This window comes from Equus przewalskii, chromosome 27 (assembly GCF_037783145.1).
Source record: "Equus przewalskii isolate Varuska chromosome 27, EquPr2, whole genome shotgun sequence".
Classification (NCBI taxonomy): Eukaryota; Metazoa; Chordata; class Mammalia; order Perissodactyla; family Equidae; genus Equus; species Equus przewalskii.
The window spans coordinates 15,836,693-15,859,316 of record NC_091857.1 but is presented as its reverse complement, the minus strand read 5'-3'; the positions used below and the strand labels follow the sequence as shown (position 1 = coordinate 15,859,316).

The following is a 22,624-nucleotide window of genomic DNA, read 5'->3' as shown; positions in this document are numbered from 1 at the left end:
CCTCATCTCTCTCATTATCCTCTGTTAAATCTGTCCTTTGACTTCATCGTGCTTATCTGTCTCCTGTCTTGGTCTTTGATTCTAGTATTGACAAGTGATGATGGCAAAATCACAAAACCGTGAGAACTTGAGATTTTTAATCTCAGTTGGGCTCTGAAAGAATGTCATTTGAGAATCTTGTATCTTGTCAACAGTTTTTTCCAGTCTTCTCAGCTGCTACTATATTTCCTTATAGCAATTTTAGTCCTCTAACTCATGTCTAACTTGTTTTCTTTTTCCAAATTATTAATAGCTTCTTGGAGAAAAAAGGAATTGTAGGAGTCATCTATGTTGTCCTTATCCAAAAAACGTATGCAGTTGCCAGACACACCATTTTCTCCTTTGCCCTGGTGCTTTGTTTTCCTTGTCCTTGAATCTCCATGCCTTCCATCCCTCTCAGATGCTCTTCATCCGCAATTAGTTCACTGTCTCTTCTTTACGACACTCATTTTATTTTATTTATTTATTTTTTTGAGGAAGATTAGCCCTGAGCTAACTACTGCCAATCCTCCTCTTTTTACTGAGGAAGACTGGCCCTGAGCTAACATCCATGCCCATCTTCCTCTACTTTATACATGGGACGCCTACCACAGCATGGCTTTTGCCATGTGCTGCCATGTCCGCACCCGGGATCCAAACCCGTGAACTCCGGGCCACCGAGAAGCGGAACGTGTGAACTTAACTGCTGCACCACTGGGAAGGCCCACGACACTCATTTTAGCATCTGCGGTACCTGTTACACTATAGTTTTATGTCAGTCCCACAGCAGCCCAGTCACTATTGCCCCAACCAGGATGCGGCCTGGAGTGAGGAGAAGTGATAATCCCTTGCTCAGCATTGGTGCATGGCCAGAGGATGAGATAGAAAGCAAGGACAGAAATACAGAAAGTGTCTATTCAAACTTTTAAGGCAGAGGTGCCTGTGCCAAAGGCCAGATCCAGGGATCAATAGTTGCAAAAGACAAGTACAAACCATGCTAAGGTACACTGGATTATCAGGCCAGCTGTTGGGGAATATTTGGGGGCTATTGCCCATTTGTGGGGTACTCAGCATTTCTTTTATCAAAGTGTATACATGCATTGCACTCATCCATTACAAGACCAGACTCAGAGTGTACGAGGAGTAGTGCATCATAGACACTTGACTGACTGAGTGAATTGAGTATGACAGGTATTATTATTTCCTTTTTTAATGAGTAGAATTAGTACTTTATTCAAAGACTCAAAACAAGGACTTGGAAGGGCCCCACTCAAACCCAAGTCTTTATTCAAGCTAGTTCTTTCCATATCATTTGGAACTAAGTTTTGAATTTACTCCGGAGAAAAACTCTGTCAATGAGATACAACTCTCTATTATCCTCCCTTCCCGCTTTGTACTTTTTCCACCAACATTTTATAATCTTCTTAAATATATCATGGTAGGCGCATCTCAAGAATGGTACGATGTGTTTATGCAAAATCCCAGAGTCTCACAAAAATGTCACAATAGACACGTAAGGACATAGCCACACACTCTGACCTGGATCCGTCTCTTGCTTTAGAGCGCATGTTAGAGCTTTGTCCCATTGGCAGACACGGGCAGGCGATTTCAAAGCCAAGGTGCTTTTGTTTTACTTATTGATTTCTTTCAAGAGAAACTTTTCTTTACCGTCTGCTTTATCTGCCTTTTGTTTCCCTGACTTTCTTTTTTATTTTGAAGTAACTCCACTGGAGTGATTTTTAATTCACTCTACTCAATTTTCAGAAAAGATGTAGTGATATAATTTGACTTACGTTACATTTTAAGAAAGAGGAATTAAACTCCACATTATTTGCTCAAACTTTTCCTTTTGCCTGAAATGATATGTTAGTCTGAGACGTTTGACAACATTTCACTCAATTTTTAAAATCAATTCAAACGATTTCTCCTTTGTCCCACTCAAGTAATCTCTACTCTTTTTGTTCAGACCATCAGTACAATACTCTTTTTTTATTTTTTTTTTTGTGAGGAAGATTGGCCCTGAGCTAACATCTGTTGCCAATCTTCCTCTTTGTGCTTGAGGAGGATTGTAGCTGAGCCAACATCTGTGCCAGTCTTCCTCTGTTTTATGTGGGATGAAGCCACAGTGTGGCTTGATGAGTGGTGACAGGTCCATGCCTGGGATCCGAACCTGCAAACCCTGGATGGCCAAAGCAGAGCATGCAAACTTAACCACTACACCATCCAGCCAGCCCCAGTTCAGTACTCTTTCTAGTGCATTTGACTAAATCATGTGTTTATCTGTTTCCTATGTAGACTATGTTTTTGTTTAAAATATAGCATTGTGGCTTTGTGTAGCCAGCACTTAGTACATTCATGTTAAATAAATTGATGGGGGCTGAAGTCTAAAGGGAGATATTAAGAAAATACATGCAAGAGGAAGGCGCATTGGTGAAATCCAGTTAACATCCATAGTGAGTTTGTAGGCCACAAGTGATCACAAGCTGTCACTGTTAGGAGCCCGGGAAAAATAAAAAGAACTGGAATGAAGACATTGGTTTTCTTCCTGAAGTGATCACCTGCTGATTGCACCATCCTGGAAAAATGAGTAAAAAAATCAATTTTGAGTTAATGTGTTGAGAGTAGGCCTGGAGAACAATGCTCATTTCTGTCACTAAGGCTGATTGAGAGTGTGATCAGTACTCGGGCAGAAAATCACTCCGAATTACCTGAAAATTTATTATTATCCAAGCCCCAAATAAGGCCTAGTTTAATGCAATAGGAAGTACATTTCAAATAGATTCATTTATCTATCCATCTGCCTCATTCTAATTTACAATTTGCAATTATAAGCATTTCATTAATCAGTTAACAAGGCATATTTATAAGGCACATTAATTTATAGGTTACAACAGTAAACTGACGTATTTTAAAGACAACCTTGGTATTTTAGCAAGGGAAAGCTAATGCTGTTTATCTCAGTGCTTGGTTTTATATTAAAGTGTTGGATTGGGAATTAGATTTAAGATGCAAATCAACCATTATGTTAATAAGTGCGTAGTTTATTATTAACAGTTTAAAGAGGTGAATTGTTGTTGATTGAGTCTGTATGATATATGATAGATGTAACATGAATATCAACATTTAAAAATACACAGGCAATAGAAGAATATGATTAAAGAATTAATCTTTCATGTTAGCATTTGGCTTTCTCCCTTTGTCATCTCTGTAAAATGTGATCATAATATCTTGACTATTGCTAAGAATCAAGTTTTAAAACACGTAATCCGGAGAAATGATTCAATTTTTAAGTTTGTAGAGGCATTTACAGTCAACTATTCTATAGTGTTTAAGTTACTGAAGAAGCATTTTGGAAAAGAGAACGTCATCCTGGTTTCCTGCACCTGTGAATTATAGGTGAACGATTATCCTAAGCAAATGGATACTCTTTCAATTTAATCACCTGTAAGCCTTCTTTTCTTGGTCTGAAAGTCTGCTGCTGCCAGGATAATTTTGAATCACTTTGTATATGAGTTTGCTCTTCAAGTTCTCAGTCATTAAATTGAGCCAAAAGCCAAATCTTAGAACCTTGGATGGTTTCTGTTGTTACATTTTTCACCTTTCTCTGTCTTTCTGAACCAAAACAGAGTTCTCAGTCACTTTTACCAAACGTGACATTGACCATCTCATTAAGCGTAAAAAATATTATCGGTAGCTTAATCAGTGTTTGCTGAAACTCCCATGTCCTAACGGCTAATCCAAAACCTCATGATTCAATGGCAAATCTTACCTGGTTATAACCTGACTACCATTCTAAAGGGGGCCGGAAACATGTAAATCTGATTTTATGTTTTCTGTCGAGCGGTGTTGCATACGATCAGCTTCTAGTGCCAGGAGCTTTAGCAAAAACTATTGATTAGCTTTCGGATAATGCTACGGGTAGTAAAATGTTGAATTTTGCTGCAGGGAAAATGTGTCTTGTCAAATAATAATCAACAGCCAATTCATGTGTGTATTTGAGGAGAGAATTCACATTTAGCAGGTCATAAACCAACATAGACATTAATATTGACTCGAATATTCTTACTAGTTTTGGACACATCGCACACATTCTTAGAAATACCTTGGCTTTGGATATTTACTCACATTAATATTGTTATATGCCTTCCTTCAATTAAAAGCTACTCTAAAGACAACTAATGTTCATGCTGTCCAGTTTCCCACCTGTGAAGGAAAATGGCCAAGGTTTAAAACCATGCTGAATGTACTATCAAGTCAAGCAGTATCCACTGAAGAATGTTAAGACATTATCTCAGAGGCCACAGCTTCAGTGGGAGGTCACTGGGAGACGACCCTCCTTGGAGCTGCATTCAGGCAATGAACGGGCCTGGGACTGCAGGCGTGTCACTCTGCTCTGGATTCCAGTCAGCACAAAGTGAAGAGTCTGTACTAGATTATCTCCAAAGTCATTTCCAGTTCCAGGAAAACAAATAATTTTCCAAACTCATAAATTCTAATTTTCAAGCTATTAGACCCCTCCTCACTTTTTCTCTTAAATTATTTGGTGCATTTTAGGAGTTCCAATGTAGCGATTAGTCATTAAAGTGATTACCGACTTCAGCCCTGGTTGACTTGATTTTGACAACTTATTTCTTTGTGACCTTTTCTTCCTAACTTAAGCAAAGCATAACCAGATTTCATGTGTTACATAAGGGAATGAATATGTGAGTAAACTAAACAAAAAATATCTGGTACTCATAACCAAGACCTCCTCTCAGAAAGGCCATGTTGTGCCTTAAAGCTGTGTTTTGATAATCCAGAAATGTGGAGAGCGATGGGTAGGAGTGGAATATTCAGATAGCTACATAATTAATTCACACACCACAACCAAGCTGGAATCTTTATTTTTCAAAAGCTTTTGAATAAAGGTCTGAATTACTACCATTTTACCTCTAGAGAACAGAACACTCTCTTAATATTATAAGCTATTTCATTAAATAGCACTTAATACCTACAATAAACTATATTGCAAATGGCTAAGCAAAGAATATAGATTTAGGGCAGCTTATGACCTTGTCATTATCTGGTACAAAGGAAGAAGGCAATTTCTTTGTGTATAATTGCATTTAAATTTTATGCCATAACAGTTGAAATGAGAATTGTTAGTCATTTAAAGAGGCACTTTAAAGATTAATTTAATGACACATACTTGAGCTATTTAAGGAGGCCTAAAAAATAATAAAAGGGAGTTTTATTTGGAAAAATCCCTCATTTCTTTGCAGCCCATATCAGAATCTATTACTGCAGCTTTGTGCTGGATGAATAGATTTGTGTGGGTGGAAGAGAGGAGAGAAGGGGGCTGGCATTTACCCAGAGGCCTTTCCATTTTCTAAAATTGAAAATCTTCTCAGTCACCAGAAATTAAGTTTAATTTAAATCATTTGGTATCATATATCTAAAAACAATAACTAAACTGAAAAGGGAAAAAAAGACAAAATGAGAGTAAGAAAAAGTGGCAAAGAGCTGAGAATCTCTTCTAAAACAAATAAACAAAACACTAAACTGAAATCATGAAGCTCTTAAGGCAGTGTGTTAGTAATTTAGGTTGTTACGCATGCACCGGCCAAGCTCCAAATTATAAGGTGCATTTGGACTGCACCCTCCGTCAGGGTTATGGAACTTTCCCCTTTGTTCTGCAGCTGACTTTCTGAGATACCTGGAACAAACTTCAAGGAAATGTAAAAGGGAGACAATTGGTGGGGTTGGTAATTTGAGGAGTAAAGAGGAAGGATGGGAGGCAGTGGAAGGTTGGGGGCAGGGAAAATCTGCATTGTACAGAGACCTGAAAGGAGAGAGAAAAATGGAGAGGTGTGGCATAATTGGGAAAAAGGAAAAGTGATTCAGATGCTTTTGGGTTCTTGACATCTGCACACTCCAGAAGACTTAGAAAAAAAGCAACAGTGGGAGCCTATGAGTTAAACTATTTCTTTCTAGAGAGAATTTACTAAACTTGGAAATTAGGAAATTAGGCTTACTTGGAATCACCATTATTATTTCGTTGGCAATGTGAGACCCTACTTAACTTGTTTATGGTCTATAAATACTATTTTCAACGTCACAGGTTTTGACTACTTCCATTTAGTTAAAACTACCTTTATTAGGACATTGTAAAGTATACGGGAATTGAAATGAAATCATCTGTCATTTCAGTGGGAGTTTTAGTCTGCTTGTGTGTTACTAAATATCTAACTTCAATATCTGAGTTTAACACTCTGAATTAAGTATCATGCTTTATTTTAAAGCAATGTAATAATATAACATTCGTACTCTACTGGCTTTGAATTAGTAAAATATAAATGGTCTGGGCTCAAGCTTACTTTGCAGAGCATATTCTTTCTTATGAATATTACCAATCAATGGGGCAAAAAATTTGCTAAGGAAAAATTTTATATCCTCAGAGAATTTTCTTCAAAGACATCAAAACACTTCAAAAGTGCGCACTCCACTAAGAACAATCATTATACTAATTAGAGATCATTTAAATAGATTCTTCACATAGGTTTGTAAGGGTCTTACTGGGTCCTGTTAGTCTAGTCGAGTTGGTGTATATGACAATAAGGAATGCTTTTGCTGCCCTTTAAATAGGTCACTGTGGCAAATGCTGTAATTTGCTTACTCAATATCTATTTTCCTGTTCTTATTGTTAGCAAAACATGAATTTTGTTTGATGAAGCAATTTCTCTAGGTATATATTCTCTTTCCTAACTTTCTTTGCTGCCAGGCTTGGCCATGTGCATGGTTCTAATGGTTTTAAAGGGTAAAATCTAACTAACGAGATTGAAATGAATGTCTACAAGAGCTTCTGGGAAAGCTTTATCTTTCTTATGAAAGGGTGAAGCAGCTGGTACTACTATTTATGTTTCTATTTTCTTTTCTCTTCTTTTCTTTTGCAGTGTTGATATGATGTCTGGAGCTGGAGCATGAGCTGGAGCATATAACCATGAGATGACAAGCAAAAAGATAAAAGTCAACACTGTTAAAATGGTGGAGAAGAATGGAAAGAGCCTTGGTCCCTGATGGCCTCTCAGAATAGCTAAACCAATGCTGGAAAATGCCTACCTTTGAACTTATTGTTATTTAACAAAAGTAAATTGTATTTGCTTGTCATTTTGTCACTTATAATCAAATCCACTCTTAAGTACAACTTAAATATTAAGAAGTATGTTTTTGTGTGTATGAATGTATATGCCTTTTAGTTTTTCCTCTTCCATTTATTATGAATGATGAGGTTTGCTTCAATATATAAATGTAGATTTCTTCTCATGCCCAGCTACCATTGGAAGTTTTCAGGGAGAAAAATGGAGAAAGAAAAGGTGAAAACAAAAACGACAGAAAAGAAGAGGTTGTGGGAAAGAAGTGTAGGAAGCGTTATCTTGAAAGAAAAACTAGAAGTAAATTTTAAAAAGAGACAAATTTAAAGTACAATAGTAAACTTGAAAATGTAATATAAATATAATGTATATGCCTAATTATCTGCATTAGTCTCTGTGTGTATTAATTTATTCAAAAATATTTTTAAATGACTATGATAACATTGATTTGCAAAGATGTGCATTTCTGGAAGAATGTGATGAAGCTCAGAGGAATGAAGGCACATCTGATGATGTGTGTGCATGTTTCCACAAGATGTGTCTGCCCACTCTATGGAGGCTCTCTTTTGAGAATTCTCAGCCATATCATAGTTTTCTCCAACTTGTCAAAGTGAACTGTGTATGTAAAAGAAAAGTGCTCCTTGGGGTGAGCAGGGTGATACATGAGGCCTCAAAAACTCAGGTGATACCAGCCTGAAAGATGGCGCTGTGTGGGACATGCTTTGCAGACTCTCAGAGCAATGTCTTCCTTCCATGATGCCAGGATGGGACAGGCCTGGTGACCAGTGTGCACCAAACTTTTAAAAGAGAAAAGAACTGAATTGTACATTTGTTGGTGAAAATTAATGTTATTCTTACAGCATTTATAATTTGAAAATAAAGGGGGAGATAAATTGTATTTGAAAAGGCCCTACATAGTCAATCTTGTCACTTCCTTCAGAAAAAAATATGTATTCCTCTAATTCCTTCCCTCCCATATATCCTCACCTCGTCACCTCTAGGAGAAGTGTACTCCGAAAATTCTTTTAATGGATGTATACATAATATACATTTATTGCCAAAAACACAGAAATTTATTTTTTAAAATTTACCTATCCTCAGAGGTATACACTGGGTACATTTTTGTGTATTTCCTTTCAATCATGTGTCTGCATGTCTATTTATCTCTCTTTTCTTATCCTCACAAAATTGTATCCTACTGTATATACTGATTTGTATCAGGCTTATTTCTTATAATTTTGTATCATGATTGTGTGCTTGGAGAAGTGTATTTCCATAGGTTCAGGGGCATTTTCTGGGAAACAAAGTAACGAAGAGTCTTTCACACTCCAGTAACTAAATGAAAGGGGGAGGCAGGTAGAAAGAGGGATGCATGTTAAATATAGAAACCACAAATAATTGAATGATGCTGGTAATAAACAAGTCATTAGTCTCGACTAGGGCTTGCAAACTGATGGCTTGTCAGCCACATCTGGCCTACAGATGTTTTTGGTTTAGTTTATAAAGTGTTGGTTTTTTCAAAAATTGAGTTGGTGGCCAAATTTATAAATTGATAGATTTCATGTATGAAACCTAATGTTACATTTTTGAAAAGCCAGAAGAATTGACAAATCAAGGGCCATATTCCTACATGGCACACATTGGCTGGAAGCAATAGTGAATACTAAGTGAAATGGAGTGTGTGTTCTCTTGTCTACGCATTATGTTATGGTCAACCTGGCTTCTACAGGCCTTTGCAAAACTAGGGGCAAGTCTAGATGCAGTTTCTTCGAAATTGTTTATTAATTATCATTACTGTTTTCATGAGAGCATAACCTCTTCTTGCGTCCAACTAGACAGCAGATCGGGGATGAGTTCTTCTTCTGTGTGGCCATCACGTCTTACTGACTTACATTAGAGGTTCTCAGTAAATACTTGGAAATGGCCATACTCTTTGATGGACAAGAAATTTTAGTCTAAAATATTTTAGCACAGGATATGATAAATTGAAAGTATATTTTAAAATATCATATTCTCAAATGAGCAACATAATAGCAGTAACAAGTTACAGCTTCCATCAATTTTCTTTATGTATTTATTGAACTAATGAGAGGTCTCATTGAAAATGATTTTCATTTAAACAAAAACTCTAGTTTTATAGTCAACTTGCCAAAAGAACAGGTCTTCTTTTCATGCTAGGCGCATATGGGTGGTGGGGGTAAAGAGTATGGCAGGAGGGCTATTAAAAATTGTAATTTGTAAGCAATATAGCAGGGTTGACCTTTGTATCAAATGTTACATCTAGTCCTTCTGAGATGAAGATCATATTCCCAAGTAAATAAAGGTATTCATCAGAATGAACTATAGAGTTTCTGTACTGCTTTATAACATCCAAACAAAGGAGGAATACAAGATATAAGACCAAAGAATGCCCTATGGAGCCTTAGAAATTAAAAACAATCTCATAGGAGTAATGGTTTTTAAAATTCACATATGGATAATGATTTGGAATAGTTGAAAACTTCCTCATGTCTTATGGCCCTCTTGACTCCTTCTAAAGTTTCATGCCCTCACTGTGGAAGAAGAGCGAACTGAGGGAGAAAGGGATTTTCTTTATATTCAAATCATTCATTTTAAATGCACACAATATGTTTCCCATTTCCCGTTTTGTGAAATCTACTTCTTTTTTCAGCTGCCATATTCTTGTAGGCAGAAACATAAAGGGATCTCTTTGGGACCACTGACCTTGACTTATTGGTTATCTAGGTCTCTACTGAGCACCATTTGTTTTTTACTCTTACCAGATGCAGATATCAGAATTTAATGGGAAAAGAAAAACAAGGATTGAGAGGACAAGAGACAAGAGAGGATACGAGAGCAGTATATAGGTGGTAGAGTTAGGCTGGGGGTTGTGTCTTCTTAAGACAATATGGGACTCAGAAATGACCTTTTGCTTCATTAATATGTTGTCAAGAAGGGCTTGGATCTAAAGACCAGACCTTCAGCAATTTGATTTCTCCAAAGCACTTTGCCATATTTAATGGCTTTCAACGAGTCAATAACCTTAGCAGTTCTGTAGTCCTCAAGCGTACGGTATTGTGATGAGGCAAAACACACACTATTCAGCATACCAGTCAGGTATTGTTGACAAAATGCACAGAAATATTTATTAAAATTATAATGGAGTACTTATTCACCTCAAATTATCTATGTATAGGTATATATCTTAGAAGAAAATGCCATCATAAGCAAGATTTCAAGAAATATGCCTTGTGGGCACAGATTGATGCCTTTCTATATGCAGTCTGTATTTTGAGATTAATTTCTGTCCACAAAGTTTACTTCCAAAGCTATATTATGATGGCATTAAATCACCCTCAACTTTCGGTGTTTAGAAGCCTTCAGCTTCTTACAATCATGTCTTCACCAGCATATGCACAACTCTAAGCAACTTCAGTACTTCTTCCAGCAGAAGAATAACTTGAAATGATGTCAAAATTGGTCTCTCAGTCCACACTATTGCAACCAGCTGGCTTCAATCCTTGGCTATCTGGGCAACAAACTGGTTAATCAATTTATCAGAAAGAAAAGCCTTTAACGTCTTCATCGGGAAGATATGTCTACCCTCCTGCCTTGTGGTAAGCTTTCAAAGTTTAAAAATCATTGTTTTTAAAAAATCAGGACATAATTATCTGGGTCCCGCATATTGTGCACCACAAATGTATACCAAGCTTTTGTCAAATCACCAGATAAGACCACAAATGGAGTTCTCCACTCCAGCCTCAGTGATGGTTAGGAGATGCAAATTGGAGCAGAGGTGAGAGAAAGGTAGCAGAAAGCAGAGAGAGAGAGAGAACAACAGAAAGGTGAACTGGGAGGGAATTGGGAATCAAGGCCACCACTAGTGTTCGTGGTCCCTCAGGTAAATGTTTTTGTAGTCACCCACCTATATATGCAAATTGATTACAAAAATTGATGATCCCATGTGAAGAATAGTGATTGTCAATGATTTAAAATAATGGAGTTGGGAAGTGGTACTTATTTGTTTATTGTCCAGTCAGTACATGTGAAGATTCATTATTGGGTCCAGCACCATCCCTTTATGTTCAGGCCTAGGAACCATTTTTTATGCTCCTTGTTTTCAAATGCATCACTCTTGACCAGTTTTATTTCTCCCACCATGAGAGAAGGATAGCAATGCTGTTTTACTCAGTGTCTTGGCTCTTTGGATCCTGTTTGTATTGAAGCAATACCCTCACACCACTTATTTGCAGAGTACATCATCACTTACAGTGCTGCATCATCCATCATGGTGCCTGTAAATAGTAGCCTCCATTGCCTGTCTCAGAAGTTGTACTGTGCTTTTTGATGATGACCACAAGTGTAGATCTTACCCAGAGTGTGCACGGAACTGGGAATTGTCATTTGTTTTCTGAAGGTCATGTTATATTTTTCATTTGGAATTTAATAGTGTAATCATGGATCAACATATCTTCCAATCATGTCTTCTCTTGAAGTCTTTAGTCCATAATCACTGAATTTCTAGACTGTAATCTCTTTCATTGTTGACTCCATCCCTGCTTCCCACATATAACCACAAGCAAAGGGGATAGGCAGAGGATCCTCGGTTGGAGGGATAAGAATGATTCCTTTTGTACAAGAAATGTCTGTCCCTTGTCAGCCATGTGTTAAGACCAATCCAGGAGAGCATGGCATCACTACATCCATCAGCAACAAATGAGACCATCAATGGTCCATTAACGTTAAGGAGAAAATAATCTCAAAGTCCTCAGAGGACATGGGGTGGCAACTCCTGGAGGACTACCTGATATGTAGTGTGGAGCCTCACAGGGGTTGAGGTGACTGCTCCAAATGACAGTGGTAGGAGGAACACAGGACAAAGGATGTGTTGTCACCCTTGCTGCCCACGGGTGCTGTAGACTGGAGGCTGCACTACAGTCAGAACAGAGATCTTCGTAAGTCATCACATGGACCCACTTGTGGCTCAAGGCCAAGGACTGGCAATGAACATGGGGAGTCTTAAACCTTAAACTCTTCCTGTGCCAATGTTAGTGACAGTCACTCAAATTCTATCTGTCACACTATTCTGGCTGTCCAATTTCATACAACCACGCAAAAGAAAAACACACCCCAACATTCTGGTCAGTACGAGTGATCCGCTTGCTACGTTGCACTCTTGGAACTAAGGTCTGGGTGGGGCTTGAGGACAGCTCTATCAGCAGAGTCCTAGAGATCCCCATCACATCTGGTCTACCCTACCCACTGGTTAGAGGATTGCAAAGTGCTCTCGAGAAGAATTCAGGCTCAGGTGCCCCAACAGAAAGCACTAAAATACGAAGCACAAGTGGGAGGCTTGGAAAATTTCAAGGATGGAACTCCAAAGCACAGGACTTCCTTAGTCCCAAGCTAGGGCAGGGGCCTGGCTTGCCTGGGTTAAGGATACTACTCTTGGGAATAAAGCTCTAATGTAGAGGGGCTGGTAAACTGACATAGACCTTTGTCAAAGTTAATTCCTTTAAGCTGTGCGTAAGTTTTTCTTTTGGTTAAATTCATGACAATAATAGTATGTATTTGAGTGAGGACAGGCTAATCAAATGTTTCAAGTTCCACAGGACAGACTCGTTTTGCTCCTTTCCACATCATCCCAAGTGACCACAGCTGCAGCTACCCATGGAGATTTTATCACCAGTATTGAAGTATGATGGGGGGCAAAAGTTCCCCCAGAAACCGACACGTCCTTAACCTCAAGGAGTAGTACTAAAAACCTAGTTGGATTTGATGGCAAAACTGTGAATTTAGGAGACTATTTCTGCCAGTAAGAACCTCACATTTAGGCTTCCCTTTCAGAATCTCTCTTATGTTTAACTTATTTTCCTTCAATCCCTCATTTGCCTTCGTTCCACTTCCCATTATCTTAGTGCTATGCATTAGCTCCAAGTTGTAGAAAGAATAGCTAAGGAGAAACTGCAAATATATTTACCTTCCGAATCCTCAGTAAAGGGCAATTGGCAGTGGTGCACAAGAATGTCTAGGGACTCGTTAACCATGCAGATACTTAAGCTGTGACCCAGAATTTTTGATTGAGCAGGTCTGAAATAGGTGCCAAAAGTCTTCAGTTTTAACAACACTCTTCAGTGATTCTGATGAGAAATCACTATTGCATAACTATTAGAAGGCTGCTGAAATTGATACAGACATACAAACTGTGACCTCCTGAAGATGATACCCAATAGCTTGGCGTAGCCCCTTAGTAATTCTTATTAGGGAATAATCAGACTAGATAATAAGAGAATAGACTGGCCAGGGAGAGAGTTATTCTTAGTCATTGTGGAACCTTTGTGTCTTAAATGACACACCTTAGAGAGCAGATATTCTTACTGGTCTGGGTTGAGTATACATGGGTCTGGTGGATATCTTAAATTGGTTTGTGTAACTAAGAAAGGGACATAAGGGATGGAATTAAGTAGCATCTACTGTACTATTTCCCAAATTGTGGTCCGTAGACCAACTTTAATTTAAAAACCTTTGTTCAGGGCCAGCCCTGGTGGCCTAGTGGTTAAGTTTGACGCTCTCTGCTTTGGCAGCTCAGGTTTGGTTCCCAGAAGCGGACCTACACCACTCATCTATCAGTGGCCACGCTGTGGCAGCAGCTCACATACAAAATCGAGGAAGATCAGCAACAGATGTCAGCTCAGGGCAAATCTTCCCTGGCAAAAAAATAATAATAAAATAAATAAATAAACCTTGGTTGGTGATAGGAGCAGCCAGGCAGGGAAAGGGAGCAGTTTAAAAATGTAGATTCCAGGGGCTGGCCCCATGGCCTAGAGATTAAGTTCACTGTGTTCCACTTTGGTGGCCTGGGTTCAGTTCCTGGGTGCAGACCTACACCCCTTGTCAGCAGCCATGCTGTGGCAGAGACCCACATACAAAATAGAGGAAGACTGGCACAGCTGTTAGCTCAAGATAAATCTTCCTCAAGCAAAAAGAGGAAGATTGGCAACGGATGTTAGCTCAGGGAGAATCTTCCTCAGCAAAAGAAAAAAAAAAAAGATTCCAGGGTCCCAGCTAGACTTTTTAATGAGAATCCCCTTCAGTATGGCCTTGCAGTTTGCATTTCTGAGAAGCTCTCTAGGTAGTTCTCATGCATTTGAGAACCCCTGATCCACAGTGGAAATGGAACGCAAGATCTTAGAAACAAGTTTAAAGTAAAGAGAAATAATAAATGTCTAAGCATTAGTCTTGTGATTGTGTTGACAATAAACAATTGAAAATATATATTATCTGTCATTTGAAGTGTGCCATCTTCATTTCTTTGTGGTCTGTACTTTTTCTTTCAAGGACAAATCTTGCCTAGCTAAAACTTTTGATGCCACAAAAGCCCAGATGACATACTATGGGTAACTTAACTAGGTTTAATTCCTCATCCAATGTTTCTATGTATTTTTTATAAAGAAAAAAATGTCTTCAAAGATATGCCCATGTTTTGGCTACTGAGAGACAAACCCCTCTCTGCCTTGGTGATCTCTTTAGTCTCAATCAAACTATGGAGCAAGGAGTCCCAGGGGAGAGATGACCCAACTCAGTCCACTTCGTTTCTGGGACAACCAAGGGCTACTTTGCAACATCAGTGGATAGATAAAATCATTTAAAATTAGTTTTAATTATATGGCATTGCTTTATTTTTCTATTTCCTATGACAAATAAAACATCAGAAATAACTTGCTGGTCTTCATGACTCTCCTTTCTCTGGACCAGGTATTTTGTTATATTCTTGCTTTATCTTGCTAAGGAAGGACCCCATCCCGCTAAGTCTATTGCTGTAATAGTCAACTTTACCTCCAGTTTCACTGCTGGGTCTTCATTTTGTCCATTGGTTTGTAGCACTCCTGCTCTGTTGATGATTAACCAACACAAATCTTTTTAAGTACCTACAGCAACACTTGTACATGACTAATAGCTCAGATTCATTCATTGTTAAATTAAAAATTGCCCAGTGATGGGTGCTTAGGAGGTTTTCGAAACCAATAAATGCTGAGAAATATGGTGTTCTTAATGCCTCGACTGCTGTCATGATGCCACACTCAGTTGCCATGTGGGACACTTGTAGGTTCTGAGCCCACCTGTCTGTCAGTAGTCAGAGGAAAGATCTCAGAAAACAGGGGCTGTGTGCATGAAACTCAGTTATTGCTCAGGGAAATCAATGTAATTTATATTCATATGTCGCACAATCTAATTACTTATAGAGTAATGATGTCTTCTTGAAAAATATTCAAAGAAAGGCAGATAATAAAAGCTCAGGAAATTCTCAAGGAATAACTTTATGGGGAAGAGAAAAAGATTCTGAACTAAAACATAAAATATATGAACGTTTAGACATTCTTCTTAATATTCTGATCTATTCTGTTCTATTCTTCAGTTTCTAAAATGCTGGTTAAAATTAGTTTCATGATTCACCAATAATTTTTTTACCTACCATAGGAAATGCCCTGTTCTGGAGACTAAAGATTCCATGGAGAAGTCGTGGGCCGTAATACTGGAGAACTCTTTGCAAGGAGATCAGGAAAGGCCTTAAAAGGCAGCCAAGGACATATTTAAAAAGCAACCTAAGTGATTCTTGGGCAATTGTTAGGGAACAACTTCGGAGTCACTATAGGTTTTGAGTTGATGTAGCATTGTGATTGCTAAGTTTTAGAAAGATGGATCTGGCAGCAAATGTGTAAGACAGTATTGGAGAGTTTGTTAGCAATCTAGAGTAATAGTCCAGATAAGAAATCTCCATCAGAGTAGACATGAGAGTAGGGAAAAGTGTCCTAGTAGAATGGATACAAAACTCATTTGAATGGAAAGAGGAAGAGAGAGGAGGGAGCCAGAAAGAATTTGAAGTTTTGGGTGAATTCGAATTTTGGGGTAGTTATGCACTTGATTCTGTTCTCCCAAAATTCATATGTCAAGGTCCTAACCTCCAGTATCTCAGAATGTGACCGTATTCAGAGACAGGCCCTTTAAAAATGTAAGTAAGTTAAACTGAGGCCATTAGGGTGGGCTCTATCCAAGCTGACTAGTGTCCTTATAAGAGGAGATTAAGACAGAGAGAGACCTGGCCTGTGTGAGCACAGAGGGAAGACCCTGAGAAGAGGAAGCAAGGGGACAGCCATCCGAAAGCCAAGGAGAGAAGTCTCCTAGGAAACCAGCCCTGCTGGCACCTTGATCTCGGACTTCCAGAAGAAAATAAATTTCTGTTGTTTAAGCCACTTAGTTTGTGGCATTTTGTTACGGCAATCCTAGTAAACTAAGACAAATGTATTAATAGAAATAGAGTCATCGGGAAGAGAGTTAAATTTGGGATTTGGGGCAGGGGAGACAAGGGAAATCTTTTCCTGATTTTATTTTCTCCATGAATGTCACTCATTTATTGAAGTTAACATTACTATGAATACATAAGGGAAAAGTGCTTCCCAGAAGAGGACGGTGAATGTTGACCATCAATAGGACAAAGCTGTCTTCAAAAGGTAAGGCTGTGGGAAACAGTCTAGAAGTGCACTGAAGGCAGAGTTCATCTGTGACTGTGTCTCTGCAGGTGCAAGAGCTTGGGTGCGGAGGCTCAGGAATAGCTCCAGCCGCTTCCTTGATCTGCGTGCAATTAGTTCTCCCTTGCTAGCCCGCTGATCTACTCTAGCAGCGCTTTCCTGTTCCACGTGGTACACCAACTGTGGCAAATCCAGCCCCGGTTCTCAATTTCTTTCTGAGCGTTCTTTTAAGTCTAGCATTCCCCCACCCGTGGCCCTCAGGTTGACGCGAGCAGCACGAGTCCCACTTGAAGGTGGCGTCTTCTGAAAAGACGTGAATGTCAACAAGGCCTAGGGCAACACAAAAGCTTTTGTAAGTAGCCCCAGCCGCCCAGAATATGCGTCTCCACATACGTGTGACAGTGGTGCTCCGATAGTTTCCTTTTTCATTTATAAATAAATACATATATACATACATAAAATAAAAGTAAGTTTAGACTTTTTAATAGAGAGATATTGCAGAAAATTTTCCACATATTTTGGAGGTGTCAAAAAATGCTACTTTCTGGAATTTGAATTTATTATTTTGCATTTGAGGCTTAAAAGTTGTAATTCAGTGTTACAATATGATTTCCTCAAAAATATTAGTTTGATTAAAAAAATGTGATAATCTAATATTTCACAATGTTTCTTAGTTACTGCTGAATCCTTGGAAAGACAGTAGCAGACTGCTCATATACAACATGCATAAGGACGTGAAGGAGAAAATGAGATAATTGTTTAGAACCTGCAAAAGATATATGGCCCTCTTTGTAGGCAATTACATGACTAATTTTAATTTTAGCCCAGTTTTCTTCTCTTGTCCGAGTCTTTTAACTATGGAAAAAAAGAGATTCACGATGAAATTTATGTAACCATTTTTTCAAAAATTTTGATGAAATTAAATCATATTGTACGAAAATTACAAGCCCTTTGTGTATCTTTTATTCTGCTTGAAATATAGTCATTTTAGAAACAAAAAAAGGTTTTATTTCCATTTTTGTTTTTTCACAAAAAAAATATCCCGTAGCATGATATATTATATTTCTCTTCTGTTTCTTACTTTTTTCACTTATCACAAGTCTTGGAGAGAACTCCATATGGGAAAGTAGAGCTCTTCCTCCATTTTTACTTACAATTGAATAATATTCCTTTGTATGAGGTTCCATAATTTATTTAATTAGCTCCCTTTGGTGTATATTTCAGTTGTTCTCATTAATTTTTTACTATTGCAAACAATGCTGCTGTAAGTAGTTCTGAATATACATTATTGTGGTGGGCAGAATTTTACTCCTCATAATGTTTGCCCTCTATAGTATTATGCCTGTGTATGTTATGATACATGGCAAAAGGGACGCTGCAGATGGAATTACGATTATGGAGCTTAAAGTAGGAAGATAATCCCGGATTATTCACATGGGCCTAATGGAATCACATAGGTCCTTGACGTCGGAAGATGTTGTAAGAGCCAGGCAGAGTGAGGCAACAATGGAAGAAGAGGCAGAGGAGATGTGTTTGAAGCATAAGAACCCACCATTTTGGCTCTGGAGACAGAGGAAGGGAGTCAGGATCCAGGGAACCAGGCAGCCTTCAGAAGCTGGTGATGGTTCCCATCTAACAGTCATAAAAAAAGGGGTCTCATTCCTACAACCGCCAGGAACTGAATTCTGCTAACCGTTTAACTGCTGGAATGAGCAGGAAACAGATTCTTCCCTGGAGCCTCAGGAATGGATCACAGCCCTGCCAACATCTTGATTTCAGACTCGGACATTCTAAGCCAGAGAACCAGCCTAACCCATTGCACTTCTGACTTACCGAACTGTGAGATAACACATGTATATGTTTTAGGTTTGTGGTAATTTATTACAGCAGTGATAGAAAACTAATACAATCATTTTCATGTGGACCTGCTAGGTAAGTTTCTGAACTGGAACTATCGAGTCAAACAGTGTGTGCAATGATATTTTTGATAGATTTTTCAAAATTTCCCACAGAAAAGGTTAGAGCAAGTCACCTTCCCATCATCAATGAGAGTCCAGATTTTTCCGTTGTTATCAAACATTTGGATCTTTGTCAGATATGTAGAAAACAGTCTCTCGGTTTTGTTTTAATTTCTATTTTATTATGAATAAAGTTTTCCACCTTCCACTTTTTTTTTTTTTTGGTGAGGAAGACTGGCCCTGAGCTAACATCTGTTGCCAAGCCTCCTCTTTTTGTTTGAGGAAGACTGTCCCTGAGCTAAGACCTATGCCAATCTTCCTCCATTTTATACGTGGGACACCACCAAAGGAAGGCTTGATGAGCAGTGAGTAGGTCCGTGCCCAGGATGCGAACCCGCTAACCCCAGGCTGCCCAAGTGGAGCGTGCGAACTTAACCTCTATGCCACCAGGCCAGCCCCCGCATCTTTGACATTTTTTAGAACCACTTTTATTTTCATATCTATGATCTTTTAGTGCATGTCTTTTGCCTATTTTCCAATTGGATTGGCAGGTATATCTTGTTGATTTATGAAATTTTTTATATATTATACAAATGTGTTCTTTGTCTATAAGGTGCATTTTTTCCCTGATTTGACTTTTTCCTTTGGAGTCTGTTCATGGTGATATTTTAACTTTAGTTTTTATAGAGCCAAATGTGTTTGTCTTTTATTCAATGGCTTCCAGATCTCATGTCATGCTTAAAAAGGTCCTTCCTAGGTAAAGGTCTTAAACAGAACATTCACTGATGTGTTTTTAGTACCTTTGGTTTCATTTTTGACACTAAATTTGATTTTCCCGTATATTGAATGATCTGTTTTTTCTATGAATGTGAAATGCCATTTTAATCAAGTTTTAAATTCCCATTTATATTTTACATATTTCTTGTCTTAGTCTGTTTCTTTCATGATTCTGCCTACTCATTCCCTAACACTACACTCTAGATTATGGAAGCTTTGAAAGACGTTTTAAAATCTGGTAGTATTATCTGCCACATTGTTCTTCCTTTGTTGCCTTTTTTTCATAACATGTAGTGTTGCCTTGCTAATTAAAAAAATCCAGCTAGTGAGTTTGCTAGGGTGCTAATAAATTTATAGATTAGCTTGGGAGAATATTCATGTTCATGAGATTAAGGCTTCTTATTCGAGAACAAGGGGTAAAATTTTATTTGTTCAACTTTTCATTTAAGTTCAATAATGCTTTAGTGTCCTAAATATGGATTTTCATATTTAATCTTAAGCTTATTTCTAAATAGTCCATCTTTTCATTGTCGTTATAAACAGGGTCTTCCATCATATCTTCTAACTGGTTGTTGCTTGTGAGTATAATATTGTATTTATGTCTGTACATATGTAATAGATAAATATTTGTTTTTCTGTATATTAACTTTATTCTTGGCCATTTACTAAATTCTCTTACTGTTTTCCTATTGATTCCCTTTGTTTTGTTTTTTAAGTGTAAAATTATAAAATCTGAAAATAATGATAATTTTACCTCCTCCTTTCAAACGTTTAAATGGATAGTATTGTTTCTTGTCTGGGCGTGTTCAAGAAGGTTAAATGACAGCTGTAATAAGGCCCTGTGTGTTAGAGTCCTACTCAGCCACAGGTCCCGCCCCGAGAGCTCCCTCTCCCCTTGAACACCATCATCTAGACCATTCGCTGTGCCCTTCATAGCTGATCCCACAGCCAGGTCTTCTCTCCAGGCCTGGTCTCAGTGGGCCTAGACTTTTTCCTTTTATCTTTTGTCAGAGTTTCAGGCTCCATCCTGACATCAAGACATAATTTACGACAATTTAATGATTCTCAAACATGGTTATGCACCAGAATCACTCAAGGAGCTCTCTGGTGGCAGATTAGTAAGCTTCAAACGGTATCTACTGAACCAGAAATTTGGGAGTAGAGTGTTTCCAAAAGACCCTTAGGTGATTCTAATACTACTACAAAAACCTCATCAGTCCAAGGGCCCCGGGAGACACGGGCAATGTCTGGAGATATTTTCAGTTGTACAGGCTTCTAGTGTGTAGAGGCCACGGGTGTTCTTAAACATTCTGCAAAGCAGAGGACAGCTCCCCACAACAAAGAATTTTCTGACCCAAAATGTTAATAGTTCTGAGGTTGAGAACCCTGGCCCAAGACTTGCACCTGGGAACCATGAAAAGCCTCATCCTTACTGACCACTGCAAGTAACATGTCGTCTAATGATTTTAATAGCAGGGAGTTTATCAAGATACAAAACAATACGCCAAAACCATACGGTCTGGTCCCTATTATGAACTAAGAATAGGTGGATTTTCTCTGAAATTGTAAGAGCAAGAACATTTACTGCAGCAGTCATAGTGTCTGTCAAGTCATAGTCATGATTTTTTTCTCTCTAACCACAGAACTTCAATTCAGGATGAGGGTAGTAATGTGCCTCCTTTGAAGCTGGAGGTGCCCATGTGAAACAGAGCTGGCAAAAGAGATCTAAGTGGAATCCCCTCGTGGTGCTTCTTTGACATCTCTTTAAAAAGCAGACACATTAAGTTGGCACGTGCCTTCTGCCTTTTGTCTCTCCAACTTCCTGCCTGGGACATTGATGTAATGCTCTGGATGAGGCACTCATATTGTGACTATGAGGTGACAAGCATGTGTTAAAGGCATCTGAAAGAAGATTCCTGAGTACACTCAGACTTGCCATATCAGTCTAGCTCTGAGTTGCCTTCAAACGAGAAAAGCAAATGCTCCAATTTGTTTAAATTACCATTTTTTAGCTAAATACCATTTCTTCTATGTGGTTATTTTCAAAATGAAAATATATATAGTCAACAGGGTTACTTAAACATTATTTTGAAGACATTATAAAATGTTAAAAATGTCACATATAATAAAAAAATTTTGATCTTAACAGATGACACTACATTTTTTTGCAGGAAGGGAATTGTCTTTGTAAGAAAAATAACATAAACCACATGGGGCTTGAAAGTGTGATTTTTAGGACTTGAGTTAGTAAGAGACAAAGATTTAAAGATATTGCTAAACCCCTCTGCATAAGAAATTAACTTAGAATTATGGAAAATGGTGAGTGTGTAGCAGGGAGCGGCATCAGGTTAAAGTAGTAAACGAGTCGGGACAAATGACTGAAATATCTTAAGACCAGGAATAAGCAATATTTAATTTTAAGATGTTTGCATTACCTTGATGGAGCACTCTCTCTGACACCAAAATCTCCTGTAAAGTCTACTGTATACTTTGTATGTGCATTTCTATTATTATTTTAGTGAAATTCAAGAAAAAGAGGCCAAATTCCATAGCTGAGTTGGCAAGGAGAAGAGAATGTGAGCAGTCATTGGATGGGAGTTGAAAGTCCCATCGATAATCCAGCAGAAATCAGAAATTATGTATCTCTCTCTCTAGAGAGAAATATATATATATACAAATAATTTTTTTTCCTATTGGTTCTGTTTCTCAGGAGAACCTTGACTATTATAAATTTGGAGCTCACCATGAGAGTAGGAAGTCTGAAAAAAGTAATCTCCCTCTCTTGAATTATTTCAGATGACCTACACACAGCGGTTAAACTGTCAATGAAAGAGAAGAAAAGAAAATCAGTGCCCACTCAGAGGGAAACAGCCATGGGAACTTTGACTTCTGGACTGAGCTGAAGATTGTGTAAAATGTGGAACACAAAGTTAGGATACAAAATGTATTAAAAATAGATGTTATGAATCAGCAATAAAGTTTACCCAAGGCATTCATTTCTTTAATGGTTGCTCAGAAAACACATCTTTTAAAATAATGGCTGTAAAATTGTTGTCCAAGTCTACCATAAAGAAAAGATACAGTTTTGAACATTCATCCTTAAATAAGGAACAGCCAGCCACCACCATGTGGAACCTGAAGGAAAACAAGTGTATGACTCAAGGGTTTTTCTATGGCTGTAGCAAAATCATAATACTTGTCACAGTATCCAAAT

The 22,624-nt window shown here is 38.1% G+C and overlaps 2 long non-coding RNA genes across 3 annotated transcripts in view; both read left to right on the top strand.

Moving 5' to 3' along the window:
- Nucleotides 1–8,054, top strand: part of LOC139079897 (uncharacterized) — a 90,118-nt gene extending 82,064 nt beyond the window's left edge. For both annotated transcript variants that reach the window (XR_011533917.1, XR_011533918.1), the window contains exon 9: nucleotides 6,951–8,054. This is a non-coding gene — a long non-coding RNA (uncharacterized lncRNA). The remainder of the gene's footprint in view (nucleotides 1–6,950) is intronic.
- A 10,373-nt stretch (nucleotides 8,055–18,427) lies between these two features.
- On the top strand, nucleotides 18,428–22,404 carry LOC139079931 (uncharacterized). The gene is made up of 3 exons (XR_011533971.1): nucleotides 18,428–18,607; nucleotides 19,954–19,988; nucleotides 22,207–22,404. It is a non-coding gene; the product is annotated as an uncharacterized lncRNA (long non-coding RNA).
- The last annotated feature ends 220 nt before the right edge of the window (nucleotides 22,405–22,624 follow it).